Here is a 7267-nt window from a genome sequence, read left to right on the forward strand (position 1 = left end):
GTGCAATTATTGTAAATGTATAACTGTAGAATGATGGTTTTTAATAATAGTATGTCTAAAATGTTTTAAACATAAGCTTATGTGATTCTCTTTTTAGAAATAATGAAACGGACTATAGTGGGCTCTACAAATAAATCTGACTAGGCAGACAGAGAAGGTAATGCTCGATGTTAGATTATTGTGGCTTCATTAGTGCCAGCTTATTGGTGGTCTGTCTTCTCTGCTTGGCAGGGTGGGTCTCCAGCACACCCTCTGAAATCAGTCAAGCTGGTGGATTCGAGGTTACAGGCAAGGACATTTCACTCCAGTAAATGAAAAATGAATGGAAGAAAACATAAAATCAGTTGAGATTTTGGAGGAGCCATTGTTTTACTTTTAGGCCAAGTACAGTTATTCTGCATCACAGAAAGAGAAATAAATATAAAAACTTTTCATGTATATAAAAATACACATGAAAAGATTTCAGTCTCTAATCTCAAATAACCAGACATATGGCTGGTTTTAAAGTTTAAAGCTCTTCTGATAAACATATAGAGACCTAGATATTTGAAATCCTATGTGCTTTTTTTTTTTCCACAAGGACCTTAGAGATTAGAATAAAGTCTGAAGTAAGTAAAGTCAGTGCAAGAAGAGAAAAATATTAGGATTTTGTACCACGCAAGAAGTCTAGCGGTTGGTAACTCTTCTGGGTTCTCGGTGATGTTGGCTAGGCAGGCTCTGTGCCCTCGGGGTGGTACTTGCCCAGCCCTTTCTGCTTTGCTGGAAGTTCTCAGTCTACTCAGGGTTGAACAGAGCTGAAAAGTTTATTTCCTAGGACTCTGACCTTAAGCCAGGATGCAAATGTACTCTCAGTGGGTTTTTTGGTATGCACGGTTCCTGGGGTCATCTCTCAATAATTACCAGTATTTATACGCCCCTTTATAGTTTTCACAGCCTGCTGTGTACATAAAGTCAACTAATCCTCACAACCATTCTAAGAGTCTATGTAATATCAGTATACCCACTGCACAGGTAAAGGAGCCGAGGCCACCCGGGGTGGAGCCACACAGCTGCAGAGTGGCAGCGCTAGGCACTCAGGCCCAGGTCTGAGTCCAGAGCCCGTGTTTTGTTTTTTTTTTAACCATTGCTCTGCCTTTATGTATTTAAAACAGTGATTTTCCAACTCTTTTGTAAGTGAGTGAAGTCATTTCTTTCAAGTGAAATCAGTACCTGGAAAGGTAAGCAAATGCATCAGGAGAAGATGAGAATCTTTTTCTCTGGTGTCAGGGAGGCTTATTTAGAAGGTGACATTTAAGCGAAGCTGGAAGGAGGTGAGGGAAGCAGCAGTGCAGGTATCTGGGGAGGTGTGTCCCAGGCAGAAGGAACATCTCTGCCAGGACCTTAAAGCCGGAGCCCACCGGTCCTCAGGAGGAAACATCGGAGGCCAGTGAGCTCGGAGCAGGGCGAGCGGGGAGGCTAGGAAGCTTCAGCATCCGCGGCGGGACGGGGCCTTCGTGGCAGGCTGGGTTCTCCGGAAGCAGGCCAGGAGGAGGCATTTGATGGGCAGGCCATTTTTAGGGAGTGTCGTGGGGATCAAGACCTGTGGAAGGGGCAGAAGGAAGCGGGGCAAAAGTGGAGCTGCCGTGCACGGCCTCAGCCGACCCACCCCCGTGGGGCTCTGGACCTGGGTGCGGGGACGGGGGGCGCTGAGGCTGCTGAGCCTTGACAACCCGTGTCGCTCAGTCACCGGACGCGGGTGGCCCGGGAAGGCTGTGACCTTGGGCGAGGTGACTTACGCCGGGGGTGGGGTGAGGCGATGCCCGCGGACGTTGACAGCCCAGGGCCGCTGGCCAGCAGCGCTGCCCGCGTGGAGGCGATGAGTCCTCCTGAGGGGTCTGCGCAGCACATCAGGGCAGCCGCAACCTCAAGGCCATTGCGAGGACCTTGGCTCTTCCTCCGGTGAAGCGGAGGATCGCGGGATGGTTTGGAGTAGAGGAGTGAAGCAGTTACCCCTCCGTGTAAGGACCACTCCGGCTGATGTTCCTAGGATATACTACGCAGGGCGGAGGGACCAGCGGGGAGGCTGTGGTGAGGATGGCAGCCCGGGCCCCGGCGGGGACTGTGCCCGGAGGTGGCGAGAAGGGGTCGTTTCTAGAAGAGTCTGGAAGCTAATGCCCACCGACCTTCTCTCCATGTTGAGTATGAGTGTGAGGCTGACTCCGGAGTATTTGGTCCGAGCTGCTGGACATCACAGAACAAAGAACATCAGAGTCATCGGCTGAGAGGTCGTTTGCACAGCTCACGCGGGGAGCAAAAGAGTGAACAGGGGCTGGAACGAGGACTGAGCCCCCAGGTGGCCGCGCTGAGGTCAGACACAGCTAGACCCGAGGTATGTTTTCGAGGCTCTGCCCTCCTTCCCCCACATTATATTCGGGTCTGTTGACTCTGAAAGAATTTACTGCCACTGTGGTTTTTGAGCTGGCCAGCAGAGTCTCAAGGTTCCGAGAAGCTGTCTCAGAGGCTTCTAGGAGGGTTTCAGGTGAAACAGCATGAATCTTGGGGTAACAAATGAAAAAAATGGCTCCTCTGTTAAAAAAAGGTTGTATATCACTACTAAGCTATTTTTAGTTAGACTAAAGTGTCCTTCTTTCAAAGACTGTGTTAGAACCAAGCCAGCCGTGTGGTTCTTAACCGTTCCTCTTTCTCCAAGTGTCAATCTGTCAAGCACAATGCTCAACACCCATTGTTTTATTCTGTTTTATAGCATTCCCTTGCAAATTGGAGCACCCACCCACATACCCTGTGTCTCTCCTGCTTCACTCCATTCTGTGTGTTTGTCTACTTTTATCTTTGTGCTATCTTTTCTCTACACTTTTCTAGATTCAATTTTACAGTAATTGAATTCCAAAAGATGTAATTTGAGTAGCTTTTTTCTATCTTACAGTTTTTTTTTTAATGGCTAGGATTTGATGTGTTAACTTTAACCCAAGAGAATTTACTGTGAATTTTGTCTTTGCTCCCCTTCCTTCCTCCCTCCTTCCCTCCCTCCCTCCCTCCCTCTCTCTCTTTCTTTCTCTCTTTCTCTCTTTCATTTTGACAGGTTAAACTACGCTACTGAAAACCTTAGTCTATTTCTTGCAGTAACTTTCTGGGTTTCTAATAGAGTAACAATACTGACTGTCAGGGTTTTAATAGAGGTTATCACAGAATCATTATTGCTTCACAGCAGACATACCAACTTGCTGGCAATACGCTGCAGCTTAAAATTTCTGTTATATGCATGTAAACACGAGAGTTTTTGTGCCCCAGGCCATATCAGCTGACTTTAGGAAACTAAATACTGTACTCAAATCTTCTGTCTTAGAATTTACTGATTTATCCTATTTCATTTGTACCAATTTTTGTCTACCAGAATGTTAAAACATTGGTTTTCATGCCATATTAATATTTGGTTCCCTTTTTGGATAAAGAATTGTGACATTGGGTGACTTCCTAAGAGATTTGGAGCCATAGAATAAAGAAAGAAGATGAGGAAACATAACAGAATGGAATGTTCCTTTTTTTTTTTCCTTTAAATCCTCAGATTCCAGCAGCTTGGTGTTCTCTGTGAATGCCTGGTACACAGAGATCACGTCCAACTTGCTTTAAGCATTGCTGTTGGCATGAGAGCAGATAAGTAATTTCTGAATATCCTTTGGTAGTAAAACATATCCACTGGGTAGGATTTTGATACAAGAAAATATTTACATGTACTAATTCTGAAAACGATCTTGGGCTCTAGAAATAAAAGAATTAAAGTCAAATTAAGTAGATCAGATAAGTAAGCTTAGTGATAAGTTTAGAAGAAAGTTAATTATACTGTGCCTCTTTTCTCAATTCCACTTTAACTTAATTTTCATGGAAATCTACATGTGAAGGAAGTAAAAAAATTGTCAAATATGTGCATTTTTTCCACCAAATTATAAGGCAGTACTAAATAAGATTGGGAATGCAGCAGGTAAATCCTTTCACAAAACGTAGGGGATACGGGCAAAGCAAAATTGAAAAATCATAGATATTTGGTGGTGTGTTTGTGTGTGGACCTAATTCTTCATGTCTGCTTTATGGAGTCTGGAAATAGTTCACAAATGATTTCCACATCCAGGTTTTGACATTTTTGAGTTTGTGATGTGAAATTAAGTCTAGAATATTTACCTGCAAGCCCAATTTCAGTATGGGCTCTGCTTCCAAGTTTCACACATAATCAAAGACAGTGTTCTGTACAATTGTATGGTTGTATTAATGGGACAGTGTGTCTTAGGTGGCCTTAGGTAGCATCAATTAGTACTGTGGTCATACTAACTCCTTTTACTAAGAGTTTCTGGCCTGGACATGAGTATTTACTCGGATTGCGTATAGCTATGTTGTAGTTAGATTGCTGGGCACACACCATTGACTGCCTGTGCTATTGAACTAACCTTTGGCCTCTATCATCAACAATGCTTATACTGGGAAAGCTTGAAGGCAGGAGTTTTTCCTCTCACTTCTCTCAGTTTCTTTGTTTCTGAGGCAATTGTCTTTCCTTGAAATCCAATCAAGTTTTAGAATTGGCACTCAACCATCAAGGAATTTAAAAGCATCACTAAAAATGAAAACAGATGTCCAGGTCAATTTTTTGATAAATGGCATTAACAGAAAAAAAAAAAGGAAAATATTGGCTATCTGCTGCTAATTACTAACACTTTAGCATACCAAAATGTATTGTTAGATTTTCTAAACAAAAGCACAAACTGACTAAAACTAAAATAAGGCATACATATAAAAATACTTTAATGGCTAGGCATTATTTCATAATGCCACAAATACAGGACACAAGGCATCTGAAAATTTTTTATTTGGTAATGCTAGATTTTGTAGCTTAGGCTTTTGAAAATTTCCATATTTTCATTGTCCACAGTCTGTATGTCTATACTCTTCTTTGTTTTGATTTTAAATTATCAGTCACCCCTTACCTTCAGTGGATTTTGTGTGTGTGTGTGTGTGTGTGTGTGTGTGTGTGTGTGATGATTTAATTTGGGTTTTCTTATCTGATGCCATGGTTTAATTTGGGTTTCTTATCTCTTTCTGTGTTTCCTTTGTTGGAAGAGTATAACTCGTAATGGTAAAGGTTTTCTCTTTGTCCCAAACCATCATAAATAAGCCCAAAGAACAGGCCATAAAAATGTAAGAAATCCTTAGATTAAAAAAACATGAGTAATGTTTTTTACCCACCTGGTGTTCAGAGGTAAAAGTACAGTTTGCAACTAGTAAATTATTAACACTTTTCTACCAAGGGTTTCCTTCTTCCTTAGGATCTCTGTGATTAATATGTCGTCAGTTTAAGAATGAGAAGGGTGTCAAACATGATAAGCATATTTTATAATCATGTATTCAAAAGAGGAATTGAGGAATAATTCTAATATGATTATAATTAGTTGGAATAATTATACAATTATTCTAATAAATATAATATATAATAAGAATGTGCAGCATTCTTGGGGTGGGGGGAGCAAAGTGCTAGAGCGGCTGGGAACAGATTTCATATTTTTTTGAAGGTAATTCAAGGAGACTTAAAGGCAATTATAAGAATGCAAAATAACTAATGTAAATACCTTTTACTTTCCTGATATTTTATTTTTCTTCTCTAGGTAGCCATCTAATGGCTGTCATTCATTCATTCAGTATTTACTGAAACCCCAGGCAGGGGCTGTAGACACACAGTGAACAAGGTGGATGGGGCAGTCCTCCTGGAGGCTTCAGGTTCAGTGCAAATGGGCAGATGCAGCAAAGTCAATGCATGGAGGGGGAGACAGACATGTTTTCAGTGCAGTGTCAGGTGTGGTGATAGGAGGGGAACTAATCCACAACCAGGGTGTCAGTGAGGACTTCCTGGAGAAATAACCTGTGGCTGGGAAAGGAGATGGAGACAGGGGCGCTTTCTGGGAGGCCGAGAGTAACCCCCTTGAACCACTCTCTGGAAAAACTGTAGCTTCTAATAATCCTTGCTGAAACAACTCCATTTACGGAATACTCACAGCTTTGGTCTCTGTTTTAGATATTTTACATAGAGCTCACTGAATACCTCTAATACCCTGGAGGTATTAGCCCATTTTACACATGAAGAAACTGAGGCTCAGTGGGGGTGAGCAGTTTCTCTGATGTGTGTCGGTTGGGATGGGAACCTCGGTCTCTAAGGCACCAAAGCTTCTGCTCTTTTCGAGAACTGCCCTGTGTCCATTTTCCACTCTGAACCGTGCAAGAAAATCCTGAATTTGAATTTTATTCTAGCTAATTCGGAGCAATTCACTAATTGCTCTGAATTTAGTGAATGTTGTCTTTATTTGTACAAATTAGCGTAAGTGGGATACTATTGCTATGTATCTGCATTGTGAACAGTAAATCACTAGGAGAATGAGTGTATAAGCAAAGATTTAAATAAAATTTTCTTTGCAAAAAAAAGAAATCGGACAAAGATTAATTTAAAGATATGTAGTGATCTTAAAACAGCTCAGGCCGAATGAGGTGAAGGCAGAGGATGCCCTCAGGTGACTCCTCAGCGGGAAAGGCCAAGGGGGCGGGGCTGAACTTTAGAACATCATCCGATCTGTCAGTGACGCGGCTGTTTACAGGGCTGTTCCTAGGTGGGAAGGCTCACTCTGCATCAGCACGGAGCTAAGCCGCGGGGGGAGGGGAGCATCCCAGTCCAGGAAACCACCTTTCCAGCAATCTTCCCAGGCGAGGGCAGAACTGACTCAGGCAGCGTGGCCTTCTGCAGCCCCAGCAGAGGGCACCGGGGCTGTGCCGGGGAGACTGGAAGGACACCAGAGTACTTGGCTAAGTGGAAACGGCCAAGGGCGTCCATCAGCCTGAGGTTTATCCGTTGACAGGCCCCGCGGTTCCGGGAGGGCGATACAGATACTGCTGAGTAAGCATCACACCCTGGCGGGAGGCTTGGACCACTGACTGGATGTTAGGCGATGCGGGCGGGGCCGGGCCGGTGCCTGCTGCCGTGACGTCAGCACAGGGCAGCTGTCAGGGGCTGTCCCTGAGGGCCCCGCTCAGAGGACCCTGGCCATCGCCGCTGGATGGCGACGTGAGCCAGAGCACAGAATGTTCCAGAAAACAGAGAAGGATGTATGTAAACTTCCGGCGGGACTTGGCTACCCGGGGCAGTGACAACTTCCAAGGCGGGATGGTAGGCAGGAAACTCTAGAGAGAAAACCTCAAGATTACTGAGGAAAAGGAATCGCAGGACAAGTTTCTCTCTTTA

Source organism: Phocoena phocoena, chromosome 18 (assembly GCF_963924675.1).
Source record: "Phocoena phocoena chromosome 18, mPhoPho1.1, whole genome shotgun sequence".
NCBI classification, from domain to species: Eukaryota; Metazoa; Chordata; class Mammalia; order Artiodactyla; family Phocoenidae; genus Phocoena; species Phocoena phocoena.